We start from the raw sequence: 26,602 nt of genomic DNA on the forward strand, positions 1-26,602 counted from the left end.
GAATCTGACATATACAAATAAAATTTACTTTTTTATTGTTTTAGCGAATCTGACATATATAAATAAAATTTACTTTTTTATTGTTTTAGCGAATCTGACGTATACAAACAAAATTTACTTTATTATTGTTTTAGCGAATCTGACATATACAAATAAAATTTACTTTTTTATTGTTTTAGCGAATCTGACATATATAAATAAAATTTACTTTTTTATTGTAATATATGAATAAAAATTCTGGTGAATAAATCAAACATCAGACGACAGCCTAAAACGCACACAAGGACCAAAGAGTATACCTTAAACCTTGAATAACTTAATCGCTTGAAGTTCACACAAACTTCTTGTAGTTAAAGATAATCTATTAACATTTCAAGTGTTTCTTTTTTTGACAAGTCTCATCATTGTACAAACATAAACAGACTAAATGATACAAATGATCATTGCTTACAAAATAACTGGTAATCCCCACAATTTAACTTACACATGTGTATCCCTTATGCATCACTGTGTTAGAGTTGTAAGATTTATATTTTTTCTCTAACACAAAAGATATTACTCCATTTGATAAACATTACAAGATGTAAAATACTGGAAAATAGAAAAAGAAAGTTTGACACTTGAATAAATAAAATCACAAAAACGCTTGTTTAAAATTTTTGCGCAAAACTACACAGGGCTATCTGCGCATAGCCGTCCATCCCTAATTTTGAACTTGTGCAATGAAGACAGCTAATTAACAGTACCCACAACCATCTCTTGGGTTACTCTTGTCTAACTGAACAGTTGGGTTTGGCTGTCACTCTGATAAGGTATACACGATCTCAAAGTGCGAAGTGCATTTTTGCGATAATAGGATGCGAATCATGAACTCGAGTTCATAGTTTTGGCACGCTTAACAGATATCCATGCCTTGCCTAAGAAAAAAAATGTTTTTATTAATTCTAGGCAGTTACGTCAATAAACTCTTCACAGACAAACTTCTTTTAGCGTTCCTGAATGGCCTTGGTTTTAGAACGAGGAATTGCGTAACCTGTCTAAACAGTTTACACACCTATAAGTATATGAACGAAATGCAGTACCACGTAAACAAAGCCCGTTAGGTAATGCAGTGAAGTCATAATCACTATTTAAAAGCATGAGACGACACTTTTCAGAGTATGCATTAATGATAATTATTCATACTAACTCCGACAAACAAAAATGTCTGGATATAAGACCTAACTGTAAAATCGAAAATGAGATTATTGTAAAACTTTGCACAAGTGCTGACACTGATATGATCTACAAAAGATGACTAAAATATAACTCCGAAGCTATATGTCATAAGGCCACCTGTGAGACACAAATTGGAATACACAGTTACACGAGAAAGTTACAATTTTACAATGTAAAAACGCCATTTAGCAATGATAATAAGTGGTACTCACACACCTTACTAAACAAACGTGAAGTTCTGGCAAGTTATAACACAGGTTAAGTAACAAATTAAATCCTGTTGAAACCCTCTATACTTTTGACAAAGAAAAGTAATGTCTCTATAACACTATAACTTTTGAGGTACTTATGGATAACCATCTTGTGTTATTCATGACATATATATATATATATATATATAGGATAAATTATTTTATGCACTGAACAAAAAGCAATTGAAAGAGAATGTTAATTAAGTAGCCAAGGAAGAAGGGTAATTTGTATTTACATTTTGTAGACAGCATTCGTGCATAAGCACAATGATAACTATTTTAAGCTATTGAGAAAGAATAATGTCTTATATACATAATTTTTTACTCGTGAATAGTAAGTGGTAACTGGTAGCTGATGAGTTATCGAGAATATTAGTGTTAGGTATCACATTTTTCACTTGATCAAAACTAGAAAGTTTTTGAAGAGAAGGTTATTTTTTGAATTAGAAGAAAGGCAGGAAAGATATAACATGAAAATGAGCATCTAGGGTGGGACTCATCCTTTCTCATTGAAGTCAAAACAACAAACTTTCCATGGCAATGGCTGACTTATGACTAGTGGTGGTTATCTACTGGACGATATCCTTTAACCTCACCAAGGTTTTTTGGGTATAAGCCAGCTCAGATCTGAGTTTTTCAACCTCCTCTTCTAACCTGGATCTCTATGTTTACTAGTGGTGGTTATCTACTGGACGATATCCTTTAACCTCACCAAGGTTTTTTGGGTATAAGCCAGCTCAGATCTGAGTTTTTCAACCTCCTCTTCTAACCTGGATCTCTATGTTTCAGCTCTTGGGCAACTTCCTGCTCGTAAACTTCCATCCATTTCACAGCTTGGCCCTGACAATGATACTTGACAATAGAAAGCTACTGAAGTGTGTATTGTTGTGTGACGGATGTTGACGCCATTGTTTGAAGTGGCAGTTTAATATGTTATTTTGGGAGAGTTTTGGTGGGTGGTGGTAGAGTGGCCATTAATATAGAAAACTCAACACTGACATCATCTGTAGTTAACAGTTTGGTCACTTAATGCTATTTCGTCAACATCATAGTCATCTGGATCTTCCCAGCATTTGATGGCCTTCATTTGGACTTTAGTTCCAGAAAGATTTTTATGAATTTAGGGATGAAATGGTCAGGTTAAATGTGAAGACATATTTAATTATGTTAGTGCTTGATGATTGAACACCCTTTGGTGAGACACTTTATAAATTTCTTCCTATGCCCTGTGTGCCTTGTGGTGGTTGCTGGTTCTTACATAATGGGTGCAACCTCTTGTATTGAGGTTATCATCCATGGCTGTATAAAGATAGGCTTGGCCTCACAAGAGTGTCAGATGTTGTTTACATCTCTTCCAGATTAGGGACTGGGATGATACTCAGAGTTAATGGCAGTCAGATTATCTTTAAAAAACTCCATATCTAACTCATTTATTGTTCTTGCAAGAGCCTGTATATCTGATGAGTCATTTAAAATTTGTCTTCGTCCATTGGTTCTGCATTAACTGGACTGAACTATAGGTAAGCACAGTTTTTGGAACTGTGAGATAGGTCTCCAAGTCATCTATATTGTTAAAAAGAAATTTCATAGAGTAGTTTTCTCCTTTCGTGGCAGTGGGTCGCATAGGTAATCAGGCATGGATGAATGTAGAAACAAAACTAGCTAGTTGAGTAAATAAGAAGGAGCAACTATTTGATCTTAAACCGAAAAGTTGGGGTTAAATATGCGTAGTCAACTATATTATGGATGCTCAAAAATTCAACATAAAGTGTAAGCTTCAAATTTGTAATGACCCAGTTACAAATACACTCTTTTATAAAACTTCCTTTCCCACTCAGTGTTAAAACTATTACTCTGATCAAGTGTCAATTTACACACATATGTGTACTCATGTGCATGTTGCCTATGGTAAATGAATCTCTTGCACTTGTAAATATTCCAGTCCATCAGGCTTCACTGAGTCTCACACTTAACCAACACATAGATGCACTGTTCTCTGTTGCCATTTTTATGTGTAAAGATTGCACGTCTACCTGTAATTTGCCTGCATTCCTTCCACCATTGAACATGGGTCCAATGGGGAACAAAAGAGTCTGAAACTGTGATTACTTGTTTCTAAAACAGGTTAGCCACTGTGCATGAACCAACCTCTAGTTTCTGATCATAGGAATATTTTAACATAAGACATCTCATTTCCACTACACTTCTTTCAGATACACGTTTAATACAGGGAACTTGTTACTTTCTGCTCCAGCCAAACATTCACAGTCTATACTATTATGCATTTAACTGCAACTCGTATACTGAAAATATACGATAAATCTACACGTCAACCAAATATTTCAATCTCCACAATTGAAAATATTATATCATAACCACATATTGTAATGGGTACACGAAGTTTACATTTGCCACGATGTATAAACTACTGCCTGTTTATTCCACTTTTTAAAGATAATTTTACCTGCTCATGAATATTTTAATTTAATCAAAACATCTTTCACTACTATAACTGAATACATCTTGTTAAATCTTGTTTCCCCCAAATATAGTGTAAGATCACTAGTTACTCCTATCTACAACGAAAAATCCATTACTTGATGGATATTTCCGTGTCAAGTCTGAGAACATTCTCTCATCAGCATTAATAAAAATATTGGGTATAGTATATCTTCAAATAATGCTTCACGGCTCAGTAATCATAGTGTATTTCATATTTGAATACCTTAACATTCAGATCAAAATATATATTTTCATTCATATGCTGCTTCACAGTTTTGTTCTCTGTTTAACTGATTCTCTTATTTCATACAACATTCATGAATGACTTACGTAACGTACATTTTTGCGTACAACACCACGTACACACACACATGTATTACTATATACATAGATCTAAAATCATATATGATTCTACACACTAGTAGCAATAGACTCGCACGTTGTTACTACGGCAAGCAAAACAAGTTACCTATTCTAGTTATGTTTCAGTAACAGTAGTTCCATAACATGCTGTAATCTATAAGCCAACAATTTTGACTTGCTCTTTTGGCTTCATGAAATAGATAATAACAGAAAAATTCAGTCAAACCAACTTATTTCAAACAGTATCAACGTTCACGTTATCTGCTATGATATATATCAACACTCTCAAACGAATATATATGCTAAATAAAAATTTTCATTGTAAAATGTATTTACTATCCTAGTCAGACACATTGTTAATATCCAAACTATCGTGAGATTGTACCCCTTTTCACGAATTGATCCATGCATGCCAGTCAATTTGACAGAAAAATTAATACAAACAAAATATACTGAAACAAGGAGATATCACTAAGCACAGTAGTGCTTAGTATGTAAGTATGAGCTGAGAAAAAACGGCTGCTGCATTCAATCTATTACTCTATGATGCTTACAAATAACTGCTAAGGTTGAGTTATAGCCTTATTTGAACACCTAATTGCCACGATTGAGTGTTTCACAGCTTGTATAACAGTAATATTATTCTGTTCTTCTACCACGCGTATTTTTATGGGGAAATAATATAAGGAAAACTACCACTTAGCAGTGAGTTCAGTTTAGAAGTATTTATCATTTCTATGTTTCATAAATAGCAAAATATTCTAATACAACGACCATTTGTGACTTTTCATTGCACAAACATGATATATGCTAAAACAAATTCAGTAAAAATAAATAAACAAATAAAGAATAATCTAAATTAATATTCAGGGTATCAAGGAGAACAAGCATTTATGCAACTGACAGATCTGTATACATGTTATTTATGTCTGAGTTTAAAAACACCAGTTTCTTAATTATAAAAACAATACACTATATCGGTCTACTTTTCTTCAAATTTTCAGTGGAACCGAGCCTGGCAGCTGTGTGTGTATGCGTGGTATCACACTTCATAGCCTGGGATTTGTATGATGTCTTCTCTATTAATTGACATGACTCTAGCATGTGGTAGAGTCAACTGTATGCACATGTAGTGAGTTCGGGAAAAGTTGGAAGGCGTGAGTTCTGTAATTATCCCCATCACGTTGATACAGCACTCCAGGGTACTTGTACCATCTTGGAGGAATCATTACAAGTTCACTGGTCCGCAATGTAATCCAAAACTTAAGAAACTGGCAAAACTGATATATATTATCATTGCATTATAAAAATAAAACAATTGTTCACTTATCAATCTAATTCAATGATATTGTTTTAAAAAAAGAGGGGAACAAGTAATAAAAAAATTGCAAAAATTAAATATGATGTAGGAATGACAATGCCAAAAAAGTACAGAAACAAGGTATGGATGAATACACAAAACCATACAAAAATTCTTAGATAAGAAGTCAGTAGGTATTGAGTCAACCTTAAAAGCTTATGGTTTTTAGCCACTGTAAGACTGTACAGCACTATTAAGTTTAAATGCTTTTATTCAAACCTTAATTCATGCAAATGACAGGAATCCAGCATTTAGGTATGGATAAAAGTTATTCTTGGAAAGATATGGCTACTTATGTAGTAATTTTATATGGTTTTGTATATGCATCCTTACCTTGTTTCTGTACTTTTTGGCATTGCCATCCCTACATCATACTTAATTTTTGCACATTTTTTATTATCTGTACATTTATATTAATAACTACCTCATTCATACTTCAGACTGACAAAGAACACAATTTCCTCACTGCACATGTGTAAGTTGTATATAATTGTGTGTAGAGGTAAAGTAAAATCCACATTTATACACATACACAAACTAAAGTAATTGTTTAATATTGTGCTGTATTCCACAGTCAAAATTAAAAGCTAAATCCTATGTTTTTGATAATGACTAGACTTTCTTATAGTATATATACATTTTCAACAGCTTTGCCATTTTTTACCGTTATTAAAAACAATGTCACTTTTCCATATAGTCTCATTAAATTAAATGCCTTATTCCATTAATAAACTTAAAATCTAAATCCTATACGTTTTCCACAATGACTAAACTATTTTAAACTACATGCACATTTTCAACAACTTTATGATCTAGCTTTTTGTTGAAAACGATGTCATTTCTCCATGTATTCTGATTAAATCAAATATTTTTATACTATTATTATTTTACTTTTTAAGTCAACTTAAGGCTCAGAATCCTAATGCTACTTGCAGTTGTAAACTTACATTTTTAACAAACTTGAAAACAGTCAAAATTACATTTGTGTTCATACTCCTGGAACTATGAATTATTTGTAAGAAATTTAACGCAGTCACGGGTATTTCTACATTTAGTGATGTTGGTGAGATTAGGTAACATTGCAGTGTTAACCGCTATATTTTCATCCCAGTAGTGATTATGATTATGTGAAAACCAAGAAAATAAACCTGAACATATACATATCTTTAGAGATAAACGATACAGTTTACAGCAAAAGTCCTCCTATACATGAAAGTTGTTGAATTTCTAAGCTAAATAACAAATAAAGTTTTCGAATCTACCGTTTGTTTTCAACTAATAATCTATTAAAGTATTTCAAATAATTTATTTTGCACGTGTATGTTTTGCATGACTGCAACACAGATTAAAGTTTTCGTGATATATGTCAATTGCCTTAATCAATTTATACGAACGACGTTTTTCTAATTCATTACGTGCACCATATTAAAAACAAATACAAAAGAATAAATGAAAATATAAAACGTTCTACGAATAATATGCTCTACAGTACACAAAAAAATATTGGGTGATTTGTAAATACCTGGTTAATTTTGATGTGATATGGTTAAACATTTGATTCCTCATTAATGTCACTCACGTTTTTTAACTAACTTGTCATAATTGTTATTATTTGCGTATTATATTTAATCCCCTCAAAATATAATTCCTTAAACCTTAAGCAAAATAGAAAAAGACACTATACTCATACAACCGTTGAGTAGAGAGTGGGTTAGTAAGCGAACTTATGATGAGTTTCTGTTGCAAAATGACACATTGTTCATGGAAGTCAGTAGTTGTTCTGCCATGCTATAGTCAGATCAATGTGTATTTCTTATAAACTTGCAATTAAAATAGTAAAAAAATTATGACAAAAAAAAACTATAAACTTTAAGATTAATAGATTATAGCAGCAACATACCCCTACCTCTACGCGCTACAAATGCATGTGATCACAAAAATGAAACAGATGCTCAAAAAAAAAGAAAAAAAAAGACATAGTCCAATAGTTTTAAGTACTTTTCATTTTTAATATTGTAGAATGTATACGAAGTATCCAATCCGTATCTCCTGCCTTTAAGGGTGTACTAATATAATTTGGTCGATAAACTTAAAGTTATTGAATCAGAGTTTTTAATATGCGGTAGGATTGTGGGTTTAATATACCATGCACGTTAACAGTGTTGAATACGTAATATCTGATGCTAGTTTTGACTATGCATTACTATCTATAATATCATAACTCATTCCACTTTTTTAACAGTCAATTGTTCATATAAGCTGACTTACAAGATGCTGAAGACTCGGCCTCAAACAAGTACAGAAAACGCTTTCATCACTTTAAACCGAAAGACAACGTAATGAACGTTTTTATCAAATGCAGAAAGGTTGTTCGTAAAATTTTCTTCTACTTATAATGCAGGAAAATGTTGTAAAAAGCCATATGTCAGAATATAAATATGTTTTGGTCAATATATATATATGCTAGCTGAAGTACTCGTTCAGCGCACGAGGAAGACATAAGAGCCTCCGGGAGGGCCAGATCTGATCCGAACGCGAAATCAACTATGTCACTCCCCCGAGGGGCTAAGGTTTGATGGCAGTCAGTTAATCAGGCGCACAAAGAGATTTTTGTCAAAATAATAGTTTAGATACATTTCGGACAACAAGGTTGATAATAAAAAGCTTCGTTAATAAAAAAAGTAAATAAAACTACAACGTGGGAGGAAGCGTAAAATGTACCTCAGTAAGAGAGAAGTGGCTGATTAAATAGGACACTTACAGCTAGTGGTATGTACCTCAGTAAGAGAGGTAGCTGATTAAATAGGACACTTACAGCTAGTGGTATGTACCTCAGTAAGAGAGGTAGCTGATTAAATAGGACACTTACAGCTAGGGGTATGTACCTCAGTAAGAGAGGTAGCTGATTAAATAGGACACTTACAGCTAGCGGTATGTACCTCAGTAAGAGAGGTAGCTGATTAAATAGGACAGTTACAGCTAGGGGTATGTACCTCAGTAAGAAAGGTAGATGACTAAATAGGACACTTGCAGCTAGTGGTATGTACCTCAGTAAGAGAGGTAGCTGATTAAATAGAACACTTACAGCTAGGGGTATGTACCTCAGTAAGAGATGTAGCTGATTAAATAGGACACTTACAGCTAGGGGTATGTACCTCAGTAAGAGAGGTAGCTGATTAAATAGGACACTTACAGCTAGGGGTATGTACCTCAGTAAGAGAGGTAGCTGATTAAATAGGACACTTACAGCTAGTGGTATGTACCTCAGTAAGAGAGGTAGCTGATTAAATAGGACACTTACAGCTAGCGGTATGTACCTCAGTAAGAGAGGTAGCTGATTAAATAGGACACTTACAGCTAGGGGTATGTACTTCAGTGAGAGAGGTAGCTGATTAAATAGGACACTTGCAGCTAGTGGCGAGACATACCGTCTATCATATTTAACCTCTATTTGCAAGTGTCACAAGTGAGAAAAAAAGAGAACAGATATTAATTTTAAGCCCAGATCTAAAACAATTATTCACACTCTGTGGGAAGGTATTCCTAAGAAGAAAAAAAAGACTAATAATATTCTACAATCTTCGGTATGCTTACATGAACCGTATAATAAAACCTAAGATATGTAGGTTAAAAATGATTACTATTACAAGTTACTGCTATGAGAACAACGCCAAAAAAATCGATTTTTCTTCCAGTTTTCAAATGCGAAATAAAGTAAAAAAAAGCACATAAAAACACACCATATTTACATGCCGTAGTTTGTTTATGGTAACCGGTTTTATTTTTATAAATCTCCTTTATTAGGGGCAACTACTTTCCTACATGTGGCAGAAGACGGTCAATGGTAACCTTTAATGTAGGACCTTGCGGGCGTGAGCATCCCGTATCTTCTTTAAATATGAAAATTTCCCCCACACCTTAGACATGAGGCTTGCGAATAGAGGTTATATGTGATAGACGGCATATCTCTATCCTAATGAGGGTCCAACTTCACAGATAACTCTCCTAGTATGTCACATTGCACTCCTCCCACATTATAATTTGCACATTGTTTTCTTTTGCGTGCGATACTTCTTGTTTTTGGTCTTATTTCCAAAGTTACGGAAATGTTGTTTTTATTACCTCTCTCCTTTTAACATAACTGTTAAAAAAAATTTATGTGTGTGAAAAATGGCTTTGCTATTTCAGGTGAAATATGATGCTAAATAAGTATAAACGTATGTGAGGAAGTGGGTAAATCCATTTTAATCAAATTTGGTACACAAACTCGGGTAGACCCCATAAAGATCAAGTTTAAATGGATAATCAATAAGACGAACTGTTTGAATTTGGCAGCCTTTTAAATTTTGATGTGGTAATGCCGCAAGTGAGTGCTCAACTGGTCGAGAGGGTTAGAAAAATACGTGATGCTAACGCCAAGCGAAAGCGAAGCTTAATACCGAGAGTAGCACAGATACCCTTGCTTGGGACGAATGGCTCTTGTACTACGGCTCAAAATAGTGGAAAGGGTCAACCCACGCCCTCATTTAGAGCATTTTCTTAAGCCTGATGGCAATTGGCTTATTCAGTTCTTCAGAATAACTCGTGATTCCAGAAGGGTATTACTATCTATTTGGTATCCCATTTCGTCTGAGGTAACATAGCCATTTTTCAAAACACCTGTAATATGGTAATATCATATTCCATTAGATTATACGTTTGATCAAAGAGCTATAAGTACGAACTTCATTCATAAAATACGGAATCAGTCTCTCAAATACATCAAATATAGAATTCGACAAAGTTGAAGATAAACCTATATTTAAGGCATCTTGAGTTTTTCTCCCGTTTTTTGTTCGAGCTATTGTGCGAAGTTATAATGAACAAGAAACAACTAAATTTGTGTTGAATGCTACTGCAACTGACATTAATAACAAAACCCTTACACATGAATAGCCAAAGTTGCCAGGCTGTTAGTATCAATGTTATAAAATGTATACTATGTTTGTTTATGAAATACGCTTCAATACAAGGCACACCAATGTGCGTGCCATAAGAAGAAACAGTACATCTGATACTGTACATCTTTAACCTTTAAAAACTTAGTAGAGTGATATCTCGTTCTGGTTTACTACTACATGTTTTAAACATAAAACATCCGACTGATAGACAGTCTGGCACAGCTTCAGAGGGCGCTAACTGTGATACTACGCTGAGCGACATAAACAACGACAGGAAACAGTTCTGCTCAGATACACTTTCATATTTTTTATCTATACGTATTTCATGCTAATAAACGTAATTTCGTGATATAAATTTTAAGGCAATTCTTAAAACAAAACATTCAAAAATTAAAAGTTTAAGAATCTAAGTCCTGGGTAATCGCTTCAATTAAAACACATTTTTTTACAGTTCTTTAATATAGTTCTTAGTAGCAAAATAATATTTTTTTAATTACAGAAACACAAACTTCTGCTTATGCTGACTACAGCCCCTAAAACTAACCTACAGAATACAGCAGAGTATGATTATTTAATTTGCATATGAAACTACATATCGCTATAATTCAAATGGTTTCCTTTAAAACGAAACAAACTTTTTACAGTTTGAACTGGACGACCAGAACTAAATATTACAAATAGGTGGACTACATAATTAAGTAAAGCCTAAATCGTAGACTATAGTAAGGCACAAGAAAATCACTATTAACTAAGTATCAGAACTATAAAGTAACTACAGTTTAAACTGTTTGACTACATTATTTCACAAGAAGCAAACAAAATAATCCAAATTAATAGGTCACAGAGTTTAATGACATATTAATATACTCTAAGATGCTAAATTACAGGTAGACACGAGAGTTACGGCAATCCATGTAAGTAGACTACGTACAGAATTACAAATATAATAACAGAATATTCACAAAATCCTATAAATTAAATACTTGAATGCAAAATGACTACCGTCTAAATTCTTGGGCACAGAGGTTTTACACTTCAATTAACTGATATGCCGAGTTATTAAATTATAAATAAAATGATAATACAAAGAATTGAAATAATCATAATTGGTTCTACACGATGACAAAGAACATTTTTACACAAAAAAGTAGCAGAAAAGTTACAGAGTTACAAAGAAAATTGTCTTGCAGTACAAATAACTTGGCTATAGAATTAAATGAAAACCTATTGTCCAAAGGAATGTTTTTAGGGTCGTAATTCATTTCAATAGATTACAGAAAAAAAGTTAACACTATAGATTTGCATCATTATTCACAGACCATTTAGAATAGAGCACAGTTGTATTTGATCTCTATTTTCGAGATAAGACTTGGTTATTAAACATTTTGACTGATTTGCTCTCAATAGTCCTGTAGATCACAGCTGAGTATTAATTTTTACTAGTTTTGCTAATTATGATATAAGATCAAGTTATGATATTAAAAGTTAACTTAAAGAGAAAACCATGACAACTTTTAAAATTTTTTTTCTTTTATAAAGTGAAATCGTCATTTGGATACTTTAATAAAAATTTGTAAAAGTTGTGTTTGATGTTCTCAGTGTTTAATAAGTTTGCCATTTTCAATCTTGTGTAACTTGAAAGAAAGACAGTTACTATACAGCTCATGCACAAATGCTGAAAAAAAGTAATATTTGAATAGCCGGGTGATCTGATAAACAGGTGAATACAAAGATAAATACAGTAAGCTAAACAAATGAGTATGGTAGAAATAATAAACAAACAAAAAAAGAACGGACAGAAGGATACATTGAGACAAATAGACAGAGGCGTACGGAAAAATCATAAAAATATAATCAGGCAATTAGAAAAAAATCATAAGGTCTGACAAAAATAATAAGAAAAACATATGCTTATATAGATATTGAGGCTCTTGCAACACGTGACCTGTGTCGGTTTCAACAACCATTTTGTTTTAATACACACTTACCATTAGCACGTTGGGATCTGAATCTCGGTTCGAAGAAAAAATTTCTTAGCTTCAACAACGATATAACAGGAGTTGCACAAGCTAACCCCGCTTGTTGCTGTTGCATATCCATCGCCTCTTGGCATGAGCTTATTCCCGCCAACAGGCAAAGCCAGCAAGTATACCATAGCCGCGTAAACGAAGGAAAAAAAAATCAACAGACGGCGGTAATGTCAAACTTTCTGCTTCTTTCCTTCCCTACTGGTGCTACAAGAAACGTGAAAGGATTTTGGTCTTTATGGATTAATTTTGAAAACATACAGACATCAAGAAAAGATCTGTATAGGCCTAAATCCCCTTGGTGCACGAGTGGTTTGTTCTACTGTCTACACCCAGTAAATACAGGGTTATCAGAATATAGTGCTTCTTATATGACGTAATATTTGAACTGTCTGTCTTACAGTAGTAAAACTGAACGTGTCGATCAATGATAACGGAAGAATCGACAAGAACAATATCATCTCAACTGATATAATCACTGACGATTTCCCAACAAAAAGGGTTAACCTTTCAATAGAACATGAGCATTCCTCTTAGTACCATTTACAACGAAATAACTCATTCATTTGTCAACAAACTAATTAAACAAGTCACATTTCATCGTAAAACATTTGTGGAAACAATAAAGTACAGCATATCACTCAAATCAAGAAACAATATACCTAATCACTTACAATGTTTCCCATTTTACTCAGACGTCAACAAACCCATACAAGATTACTAACTCAATAACAAGAGCAGACGTTTTTTGTCAGATTTATAGACACGCTGTTACATTTTCCTTTCAAACAAAAATATCAGTAACGCCATCGAATAGATATATAGTTCATTGCAATGAATATCTTCATTTCTACTCGACAGTAAGGGTAACAAGACCACGCAGTTACGCTCGTTTTACTAATATAACCTGCATTGCATTATACAATAACTGTTTATTTAGAATACATCAAGATACCCGCCATAATTTCTAATATCTAATTGAATTAACCGCACCCAAACTTCCCAAATAATTAGAAATATTTTCACCAAACATTCCTCACACATAAACAGGCGCCAAGGGAAATCACAGCACTGAGGGAGGAAGTTATATCCTAACTTAGTTTTTTTTTTTTTCTGCAGGTAGGTTGTAGGTTTTTAGAATTTCGCACAAAGCTACACGAGAGCTATCTGCGCTAGCCGTCCCTAATTTAGCAGTGTAAGACTAGAGGGATGACAGCTAGTCATCACCACCCACCGCCAACTCTTGGGTTACTCTTTTGCCAACGAACAGTAGGATTGACCGTCACATTATAACGCCCCACGGCTGAAAGGGCGAGAATGTTTGGTCGGACGGGGATTCGAACCCGCGACCCTCAGATTGCAAGTCGAGCGCTTTAACCACCTGGCCATGCCGGGCCTTTTTTTTCTGTAAGACTTCCTTCCTACTTCATCCAATAAACATACATATGTACGAAAATACGAACAAAGGCCAGTGTCTCTTCTAAAATCATTTTTTGATTATATTGCTGTCAAGCGCTTTCTGCATCTACTTTCAGTGTATAAATATATTTTTTTTATCAAATCAACAAATCCTATATCCTTTCAGAGCACAACGAATACCAAAATCGAAGATAGACACTCTTAAGACCTTATTAATACGTACGTATATATACGTGTGTACGTATAGATGTATATATTTCAACTTAAAACTTAGATATATGTGTTTTCATATGTACATGTTCAATGTCACATTGTTTTTAAGTCGAAGACTTGTGTTAAAAATCGATGGTAAGATCTAATTCTAATACACCGATCCACTCTCTCAATAACACTTGTGACTGCTTTTGTTTGTTTGAAGTTAAGCACAAAGCTACGCAATGGGCTATCTGTACTCTCTCTGCCCTCCACGGGTATCGAAACCTGGTTTCTAGCGTTGTAAGTCCGCAGACATACCGCTGTGCCACGTGGGGGGGGGGGGCTTGTGACTGCATCACCACCTCATGATTTGATTTCAAATAGTTTCGCCAGTAATAAACCAACCATGTGATACATATATATTAAATAGCTCTAAAATATGCTGTCTGTGCTCTGTCCACCAGAGGTTTTTAGCGTTGTAAGCTTGTAAACTTGCCGCTGAGCCACTAGGGGGCCAAGGAAAGAGAAACTCAGCTTCCCAACAAATGATAGAATAATTATAATAACATTTATAAAAATAAAAAGACATAAAATTAGTGTTTAACCATTTGTCAAAAACCAAAATCTCCTTAATAGGTTCAGTTATAATAAATTAACTATAACAATTTGTAGGAACTTAGATAAATCTGAGACAAGATTAAAATTGCAAGTAAGTATATAAACCTAACCACAATTCAACATAAACATTAAGCAGCGTTCCAAATTATATCGTAATCCAGTACTAATGTAACTATAGATTTTATTTGAAAAAGTACTGACATCAAAAAGGAATTAAATATCTGAATTCATTCTGTTAATACTGAAAAAGTTAGTTACAAGTAGAACCAGGTTACTATTCTAAAACTTATCATACGCAATGAATTGCACATGCTCTTAATAAGTAATTAACATATCGTGTTTTTTTACGAAGACTAACAGAAATAAAAGTGTGACTTTTGCGAATATGCTACAAAGATATTTTATCAATCTGTATGTACGAAATGTGACTTTTGCGAATATGTTACAGATATCTTATTAATTAGTATGTATGAAATGTGACTTTTCCGAATATGTTACAAAGATATTTTATTCATCTGTATGTATGAAATGTGACTTTTGCGAATATGCTACAAAGATATTTTATCAATCTGTATGTATGAAATGTGACTTTTGCGAATATGCTACAAAGATATCTTATTCATCTGTATGTACGAAATGTGACTTTTGCGAATATGTTACAAGGATATCTTATTCATCTGTATGTACGAAATGTGACTTTTGCGAATATGCTACAAAGATATTTTATTAATCTGTATGTATGAAATGTGACTTTTGCGAATATGCTACAAAGATATTTTATCAATCTGTATGTATTAAATAAAACTAGCTCATATTCTTGAAAGTTTCCTTCACCTTCGCACTAAAAACAACTTTTCTACAAAACTAAGTCGCTCTTATAAACCTACACGATGACACGATATAAAATTTTTATTCCACCCTAAACATATAAGTTGATTACATTTTTAAAATATAAAATTATTTAAGTACTTAAGAGAAAATGGTTTCATCACTTTTTCTATAAACTTTCGTATCTTTGTCGTTTTCGTAATATAATATTACCAACTCTTGGTATCTAAACATGCACGATACTATGAAATCAGTAGAAAATACAATAATTTGAAACAAAGAGTTGGATATAGCACTGCTGTGTAAGTTCAAAACATGAGGGACTAACTTACCTATACCACTCATAAGACACAATAACTAAATTGTTAGTTTTAAATTTTATTTTATATTTGTTTTTCGTATAATCGTTTTCGTTACTAGTTGTTGTTTTTTTGTTCTATCCATCTTGTACAACGAATTTACTTTATCAGGAAAAATATATAGTTTGGTTATCTTATCTTCGCGTCTCTTTATTTTCAGTAAACATAAAGATTTGTACACAACACTTTTTTCAAACAGCTTATCGTAAAGAATTCATAACAAAAGGGCAGTTTTCTAATGGCTTCTTCGAACCAATAATAATTAGAAATTATCAATAACACGCCTTTTCCTCTTATTATGGATGTTTCTTTACGACTAGAAGTTTTAATAAAGTTTAGTTTAAACTAGTCTAAAATATTCACTAACCTTAGTTTCAAACTAACAAAAAGGAAATATATGATCGCGAGGCCCAAAAGAAAGTATAAGATGAACAGTTTTTATTTGCATTGCTTTATAAGCAAGCATAGCTGGGAGGATAAAAAATCTTCATGAAGCTATTGAAAATAGCTGAATTAATCAGGTGTGTGTATGTTACGTGTTACATTTTGATAATACCGAGGTCAGTAGGGTAGTAGAGATATTTATCGCATACTTTCTTTTGACCTTAACTGCATGCATTTCTTGTAGCAGAGAACGGTTATTAAGCATACTTATAAAACATCATCAGCTAAGAGCTACATTCAATCCACAAACACTATTAATTACTTCAAGTTTTCTTTTTAATTATAGATATCACTAGTTTAATGAGGACCCTTTTTTCATATCTATAACTATTAAAATCAACTTAACAAACACTATAAAATAAAGTTTGGAGATGGCTCGCTACCCTTTCAAGCCGTCCCCAATTTTATTTTCTAAAAAGTGGGTTCCTCGTCATGAAATTTAAAAACTATAAAAATATATAAATTAACTTACATAACTAATTTCCTTATGGCTGTAAAAACCTTATATAAATTTCTAAGCTTGCTTAACTTCACGTTTTTTGTTCCTTTTTTTTTTGTTTTGTATTCAATATTACATATCTAAGCCTAACCTTTATGACACTTAATTAGTTCTTAAGATCCTTTTGTGTTTATATATAGGTGTAATTGTTTACACCCTATCAGACACTTCTAAAAACAGACATCAGTCAGTCCAACCATTTTTTGATATGCACGATAACTACGAATCTTAAACACACATGAACATGTAAAGGAAACTCCCTTCCTAGCTGAACTTCTACATCAAGCGCCCTGCAAGTCTAAGACCATGGAGCCCCGCTGTACTGCTACATTCAGATCGCTAGTAATCAAAGGGTTGGGACGCTGTCACGATCAACAAGACCTTATCGACAAGTTTCTTAAAGGTGGAAAGCAGTCACAAGCGTAACTCAACCACACCCTGACCTCAGTAACGTCCATTCTGTCCGTTAAGACAGTTGAAGAGAACCAGAAACCCCCTCGTGCAGCCAGTAGGGAACGGAGTTTTTTGGAGATGCTACTTACATGCCGTTTCCGACTTTTCCATCATGGCGGCGCTTTCTTCTGCGCGTGGCACTCACTCAATGTAGGCGAACCCTACATAGGAAACGCAGCCTGCTTTTTATCTGCCATTCAAATTTATGGAAGAAACTGATAACCCTATCCTGCTAGTCAAGTCACGTGACCGCGTTCCTAGCCGACCGCTTGGTAACGGGCGAGACTACAATCATAACTTCATGAATAATAATAATAATAATTATAATTCAAACTCCCGCCAATGTAGTAATCACGGGAGTATCTGACGACGTCACACGTGTTTGTCACGTGTATATGTATGATGAAGATTTAAAAAAAAGGCACACTATTCATTATTGTTAATCTTGTGTCAGAAGACACAAACACTAAATTATGTGTATGATTAAAAATAAGAGTGCAGTACCAGGCACATACCCAGCTAACTCGTAAAACCTGTAAGCCGATAGAAAACATTGCAGTGTAATTAAAGTACTGTAAGGCCCAAAGTGCAGTCTTGTATTTATATATATGATGTTCACCTTGTCTTAAAGTGTCTGTTCTTCTCACTCAGATTACCCGATGAGATAGCGTTAAGTTCGCGGACTTACAACACTAAAACCTGGGGTTCGATTTCACGCTGTGGACACAGCAGATAGTCCAATGTGGTTTTATTGTATAACAAACAAAAACAAATCACCCAGAATTTGCATCCATATATTATTTTCACTTGTTCCACATGCTTTTACTTAATTGTACGAGCGAACATAGAAAATATAACTACAGAATCCACTGTAACATCTTGAGCATATATATATATATATATATATACATAAAAAAAAGCGAACTATGTTTCAACGTCTGGGGAGATACTGCTAAACTACGAAAGCACCATTTGCTGAGGATTAAACTAAACAAGTGTATCCAAGATTTGTTTTTGTTTCATTTGTCCACCTATCTGTTCAAAATACATCTATTTTCCAACCTTTTTATCACAAATTTTTTCAACGACAAAGATTACATAAGAAAAATTGAAGAAATTGGTGTTGTGGGGTTTTACAGCCATGGTTGAATCACATGAATATTTTACTATATATCCCATACTTTAATGCATAAATACACCAGGGAAATACAACATGTTTACACAATCAATACAGCTGTTCTTCAGACGTTATGTTTGCGTGAAAAAAATATGTGTAATAGTGAAGGTTATGTAGCGTTTTATTTTATGTGATAGTTATTGAATTTTACACATTTCTTCTCTATAATGACTCATGTTACGATGGTAAGTCTACATATTATTATGTCCAGAACGTGAATATTAAACATTACTATTTATATTAAGTCTAAATATTTAATCCAGAAATATTAATTAACGTGTATAAACATATTCAACTGGTTAGGCTATGTTATTTGAATATAAAAATGTTGCATTGCACGTGTTTGTATCTGACATTTCAAGTGTTTATTGATTTATAAACACAACGAGTAGTTACTGTTGCTATTTATGAACATTTTTTGTCTTCATTAAAACACTAGTTTTTGAAAGCACGATGCTATATTTAGTTGTGATTTACGCGTAAAATAATGCAATTTAAGAGAGACGAAAAAAATGGATTGAAGAATGGCGAAAATTATACAACTCGGAGAAGAAGAAAAATAGAGATATGGAGATGGCCTAACAAGTAATGGAAACACCCAAGTAAGCTATAAAAATTCTACACTTTATATGTGCATTTCACTCTTAATCTTCAGTGCCTCCAAATTGATACGTGGATAGCTTTCTGTGGTGTCTAATAAATCGATTGGCAGACACTTAGGTTCTTTGTGTACACTACAAGATCGATAAGCGTCTATTTTTCAAATGTTGAGTTAAACAACCTATAGAGGGAGATACCAGAGCTTTGTGTGGGGACCATTGAAATATTGCTAGAAACAATATATATTTCATGAAACTACGTTCCTCATATGTTATGAAATTAAATATTTAGACGACTGCTAGAAACCAAAATTAATTTCATCACTAATTTGAGGGGGGAAAAGGGGGCCATTTTTGTATTTTTGACTTTTGATTTGGGCACTTTCCCTCGGTTATTTTTGTTTTATAAAACTCATACACTAAGCGATAAGCTTGAGAGTTTATAACTTTAAAACTCGGGGTTTTATCCCTGCAATAGGCACAATACAATAGACCATTGTGCGGCTTTGCGCTTAACAACAAAACAACGATCAGAAATGTTTGCCTAGTTGTTTATTACGTTAATGACAATATTTAAAATATTAGTATCACATTAAATTAAAGTAAAAATTTAATGTTGTAATTCTATTTATAATTGTATTTAAATTAATATATTTGAACATCTAAATAAGAAGCACGTGTCGATGTTTAATAAATTATACCACGTGCGCTTTGATAAATTTAATATGGTTCTTTTGCAAATGTTCGAATCTTTTTATTTGTTTTCCATTGCCAATTGTTTTTATTTCTAGTATAAACTTCAAAGAATCATTATGTTTTTGGCTAAAATTTATTTCTCATACCTTTCTCTGAGACTGCACATACAGAACAAAAACTAAAAATAACTGAAGAAAAATACGGTAAAAATCATTTAGAGCAGAAAAATCACTTGTGTACTTTCTCGACAAAGTTAAAACAAAGACGCACAGTTATTCTCTGACTAGTCTCTGTGGGTCCATTTTTTTATTTATATAAGGTGTTTTATGTTATATCACAGCAGATATTGAGAATGACTTCTTTATGTCAAATGTCATTAAAGGGTTGTACAAGGGCTTTGTACTAGATCTCATAAAACTTGCATTTACTTGAAATTTACTGATAGGCTGTAACAAAGAGAGTCGAAGTAAATCAATCGCAGAAGTAATGATATACATTTATAAAATACAAAATACTTATCAGTTTATCGCACGGGTCAAACCTTGTGGTAGAGCTCTGAATTTCGGAGCTGGCGATTCTAGTTCAAAATCGTAAATTAGGGACAGTGGCAGATACCCTTAGTAGCTTTTTCATAAATACAAAATTCAAACGTATACTTATTGGCTTGAGTGGAGAGCGCACTCATGTAATTAAGTTGTATCTATGGATTCTTGATAGTTAAAACGAAACATAAAGTTCTGCTTTAATTCCTTTGGTTTGAATCTATCATAGTGTTAGGGCATAACAGTATGTATCATATGTTAAATACATGTAATTACACTGACGTAATAACATAAACTTTTCGATTCCAAAAAAGTGCTACAATGACCCGAACAATAAATTCCTTGTAGAACAGTTGAAGACAAAAACTAAAACAAACATAGCATTAACTAACTCTCATGTCTAAGGTCAACTGAATAAAATTATCGTAAGGAAGGCCACAACTTTGTAGGAAAAACTCTGTGTTCTATAGATACATGACCTCATTCAAGTTACCATTTTTTGACCATTCTTGCTAACTTTGGCCTACCCTATATCTATTTTATTCGTATAAGTTAATTTTATTATTAATTGATATGCAGGCAAGCTTATATAAAACAAACTTTACTATGTTGTTAAAAATGACCGTAACCTTAGACCTTTACATGTTTTCACGGTGTTTTACATTCCTTCAGAAATTATGCAACCAACGCTGTCTCACTGACATTAATCTTTAAATAGTTTTAAATGCTTTCACTCTTTCCGAAAGTATACAACATAAACTACTTAAGTGAACTTGGCCCTGACCTTTGACCTCTAACTGTTATCCATTATTAAAACTCGTTTCATTAAAATACGCAACTTAAATTTGACCTTCTTGTTCAGATAAAGTTTAGGCAGAGGAAACTGTACTTGACCAGAAACTTCTCCTGTAGATCTGTTCTAACCTCAGACAGATGCAGTCCACAGAAGATCTCAAAAAGTTTGACCCTGCGATGAGCTTTGTTTTTATATTTTTTGACAACTGTATTTATTCTGTCAGAAACTTATTTTCTTTGCAAATCTCACTGGAAAAACATTTTTATATTGTCGTACCAAGCCTTCCTCATTTGAATTTTGTCAAACTTTTTGTTTTGTTACTTTGTTCTATTTCTCTTATTTGCGTTGTTGTGATCTATACACTTAAAAGTCACAATGAGTTATTTTTTTCTCGACAGAAAAATCTTACCTTCTTAAGAAAATAAACTTTATAGTGGAACTAGAATTGTTCGATTTAAAAATTATACTCACAATGACCTAGTCATTCACCTGCATAAAAGTGTTGTTGAGTGTAGTGAAAGTCTAGACAGTTGAAACTGGTGTCCTAGCAGTCTGTGGATGTTACACGTAATGAGCACACAATTACCTTGACCTTTGAGCTGGCTAAAACCGGTAAAGGATATCTTATACATGTAAACCAACTTACAATGAAATTTGCTTATTTTCGTTTATACAAAGCGTAAGACAGACAAATAATGGCAGGAGGTTAAGATAAACCTAGGACTTAACCCTGGGATAAACCTAGGACTTTCCCATTTTGCTCATAAAGCCACCAAAATTATATTTTACCGGTAGACCGATTTTTATCAGAACAGACCAATATTTACATCAAGCGTTAAAGAGCAAGAATTCCAAATTAATTTTAAAGGGCAGGAAGAAAAAAAAGGATGGGATGACAAAACACAAAATAATAAGATAAATCTTCGCTATAGGTTTCCTGGAAGAGACAGGGCGTAAATGAGTCTGATAACCATTCCTAAATGTGAAACTTATTCATCAGCATCAATAGACGGTTGAGGGTACTGACTTCTCACGATTATTTGATTTCTCTATCCTTTTTGAGTCTGAATAAAAAACAAAGGTTGTTATTCAAGCTTCATAATTCAAACCAGTTTGACATCTAACAAACTATATAATTTGAGGTTATATTAAGTTGCGTCATTCTATTACAAGGAGAATTATCCATACCTGACTCTAGCAACGGAATATTGTTTTTTGTTCTATAATACTTCTATCAATCCATTTCCCTGTTTACCAATCTTTCCACCTATCAGTTTGTCTCTTTATCTATCTGCTATTCTAATGTTTGACTCTCAGTAAATATATCTATCAGTTACTATATTTATATAGCTGCTATATTTCTATTTGACTATCAGCTCTTCTATCTATCAATTATTCTGTTTATATATCTGCTATACGTCTATTTCACTATCAGCTCTTCCATCTAACAATTTGTCTGTTTATCTTCGTATCTACTTGTTATTTACCCATCTGTTAACCCTTATATGTAAATATTAATTCATCTGTCTATCTGGTCGTTCTCCCAACTACCTCGCTTTTTTCCTTCTATGCTGTTCTCTCTCTTTTTCATTTGTCTATCTAATTGTCTAATTAACTATCTATTTCTTCTTTTATACATTTGGAACATATAAATGTAGTTCTCTATCTACCTGTAAATGTTTAACTGTCATGTCTATAAATTTGTTTGCCAGTTTCTCTCACCCATACATATATTATTTAATGACTTCATGACTTTACTCACCAGGATGTTTTATGTCACCCTAGTTGTCTCAGACTTAATCGCCATTAAACGCCACACGTGTATTTGATTTATACAAATGATACAATGCTGACAAATAGCTTTGGTATAAATACATATGTATATATATATATAATGTTTTCACTACAGATAAGATGATAAGTTAATAATCAACTGAGTTTCTAAAATATTATAGATAACTTTTTAATTGTTATTTTGACAACATAAAAAACCGTAAACAAATAGCATAAAGAACGATAGGTGGCATCATTACAAAAGAAAATGCAGTGCTGTGTATATTCAAACAAAAGTCGACTGTTGAGTGAGAGAACGTCATGTTTGGGACTCAGCCCCTGATGTAAGTTGTTAGATTAAAACCCAAGAAATAGATAATTCACGGTAGAATAACTGTCTATTACTAAAAATATATATAACAACAACTCGAGAATATGTAGCTTCTAAATCGTGGATTTCCTACATAAACTAGAAAACATATTGGAGTTGTTCTCCATCACTTTTTTATAAATATTAAGTTTGCGCCTAAAGAAGATTCTGATAGTGTTTTAGTAAAATGAAGACATTTTGAAATTGGTAAGTTAGGAAGGTTCAGGTGAAGCACGACTTAAATATCGTTATCATCTGCTTTACACTATGAGTGAAATTGAAGGATATTAATTAAATTGATGTTTCTTAGAGCAGTAGGTTTTAGCATGTATCTAGGCTAAAGACCCTGTTTCAACCATATAACTTACGAAACTATTCAGACAACCAAATATTTATACTCAAAATTACTGATGGAGTTAGACCCACACTTTTAAACTATTTAAGCGCTAAGTTGGTTACAGTATCCTTAACATATGAGTCACAAAAAAGTTAATAAAAGTACCATCAATGCTATAATTAATCCCACTAATTACTGCCCATGTTCCTGTGTATTTTAGATACGAAATAAGCCACTTTACTCAATGTTTTTGGTCAAGTATAGACAGAAACAGCAAAGACAGCAAGTTACTCAGTAAGATACAATGTGTGGATCCCACTGGTAATGAACGCTATAAAACAATTCGGTAATATGAGGATTAAAAATATAAAAAAACAATTTTAAAGTTATCAATAATTAATTCAATAAATAACCTCGCTCCTTAAAAAATAAAGCTTGGGCAAGAGTGGCCTAGTGGTTAGCGCGTCGGATTATCGATCCGTGAATTGAATGACTCGCGTTTTGTTGTAGAAAAAAAATTGCATTTTGCAATTTGGCGTTGTAGGTGCGTTATAAAAGTGACGATCAAATTCTACTACTCGGTTAAAAAGAGAGTATCTCAAAAGTTGGTAGTGGGTGTTGTTCACTAGTTGCTTTCTCTATGGTCTATCATTTTATAATTAGGGACGAACTCGTTTAGAAAAAGAGTATCCCAAAAGTTGGTAGTGGGTGTTGTTCACTAGTTGCTTTCTCTATGGTCTATCATTTTATAATTAGGGACGAACTCGTTTAGAAAAAGAGTATCCCAAAAGTGGGTAGTGGGTGTTGTTGACTAGCTGCTTTCTCTTTCGTCTATCATTTTATAATTAGAGACAAACTCGTTTAGAAAAAAGAATATCCCAAAAGTTGGTAGTGGGTGTTGTTGACTAGCTGCTTTCTCTTTCGTCTATCATATTATAATTAGGGACAATTAGTGCAGATAATCTCCTTCTAGCTTTGCAAGAATACCCGGTACAAATCAAACCAAATAAAGTTAGAGTATATAGTTTAAGTATTTTGCGTGACATCGAGTTTGGGGAATAATCTTTTGAGATGTACTAGAGAAACCTTCGTAGATCGTGCGTTAAACTTTTCGTTATGCATAATATATTAGATACCCGATAAACTTAGTTAATTAATTCCTACATATGTTTATTGAAGTCGCTTAATCAAAATACCACAGCATCTGTGAAATCTTCTTAATTAATATGGTGGTATCTGCTACCCTAGCTAATTAATATACAAGATGCTTTTAAAAAATACTTAAATATCAGAGAAATAATGCGCTACATCTAGACTGATATATTAAACATCCATAATTAATTAATGGACAAGATGTTCGCTGAATATACTTAATATGTTTGAATTACATGAAAGCTACTTAATTAATATGCAAACTACATGCTAAAACTATTTTATCCAGTTTCCTAGATAATTTTTAAACCCGTTTAATATTATTATTATTCGTAGAATCTACTTCACTAATATGGTGTGGATGTCTGTGAATCTACTCTAGACGTTGAGTGTCTGAATTAATTAACTTGGCACCACAGATATCTGACATATTTAAGTACAGATTCAGCAAGCATTTAACCAACAATATGTTTGATGTCTGTGAATCTACTCTGGACGTTGAGTATCTGGATTAATTAACTTGGCACCACAGATATCTGACATATTTAAGTACAGATTCAGCAAGCATTTAACCAACAATATGTTTGATGTCTGTGAATCTACTCTGGACGTTGAGTATCCAGATTAATTAACTTGGCACCACAGATATCTGACATATTTAAGTACAGATTCAGCAAGCATTTAACCAACAATATGTTTGATGTCTGTGAATCTACTCTGGACGTTGAGTATCTGGATTAATTAACTTGGCACCACAGATATCTGATATATTTAAGTACAGATTCAGCAAACATTTAATCAACAATATGTTTGATGTCTGTGAATCTACTCTAGACGTTGAGTATCTGGATTAATTAACTAGGCACCACAGATATCTGATATATTTAAGTACAGATTCAGCAAACATTTAATCAACAATATGTTTGATGTCTGTGAATCTACTCTAGACGTTGAGTATCTGGATTATTTAACTTGGCACCACAGATATCTGACATATTTAAGTACAGATTCAGTGGACCTGTAGCTAGATGGTCAACAATTTTTTTCTGTTGCCTGTAAATCTACGTAATTAATATCAGATATCTGTAGTATCTAACGCTTAATCAATACATTGTGTCGTAATTCCCCATTATATAATTAGCTCTATCAGACATTTATTCAAATTAAATTCGCTGTTTGTTGTGCTCACATTAAAGAAGACCGAAATTTTGAGTTCTTAAATTTGGTAACTTTTGTGTTGCAAATATTATTTATTAATGTTTAGTCATGCTTTCACATACTGCACTGCGCACTCCTTCTGCATTTTGAACATAGTGTAAAGATTAAATACAAAAGCATCTCGACATATCAGCTCAAACGTAGTTTTTTATAGCTATATTGTTGATTTTTGCTTCTCATAGTTATGCAATGTCAACAGAGAACGATTTTCAAACAGAATGTGAAACGTGTGTGGGAACCTGTTACAGTTAGGGAGTCTCACACGTTTCCCCTTAACTTGACAACACACACACCTATGTCACAAAAACGAAACATCTAACAGGCAGGTTTTGACACCCATCACGTTCATTACAATGAACGTTGAGGGTCAGTATGGCCTTTCCTGCACACATTAACACACTTATTTACGCTAAAGGTGTAACGTTAGAACTTTCTGTATATAACAATGTAAACACGAAGCACAGAA

General features: G+C 33.1%; 1 protein-coding gene across 1 annotated transcript in view; it reads right to left on the reverse strand.

Annotated features, from left to right (window-relative positions):
* Window positions 1-26,602, reverse strand: part of LOC106476213 (zinc finger protein rotund-like) — a 178,481-nt gene that overhangs the window by 118,925 nt on the left and 32,954 nt on the right. The window lies entirely within an intron of this gene.

Source organism: Limulus polyphemus, unplaced genomic scaffold (genome assembly GCF_000517525.1).
Source record: "Limulus polyphemus unplaced genomic scaffold, Limulus_polyphemus-2.1.2 Scaffold153, whole genome shotgun sequence".
NCBI classification, from domain to species: Eukaryota; Metazoa; Arthropoda; class Merostomata; order Xiphosura; family Limulidae; genus Limulus; species Limulus polyphemus.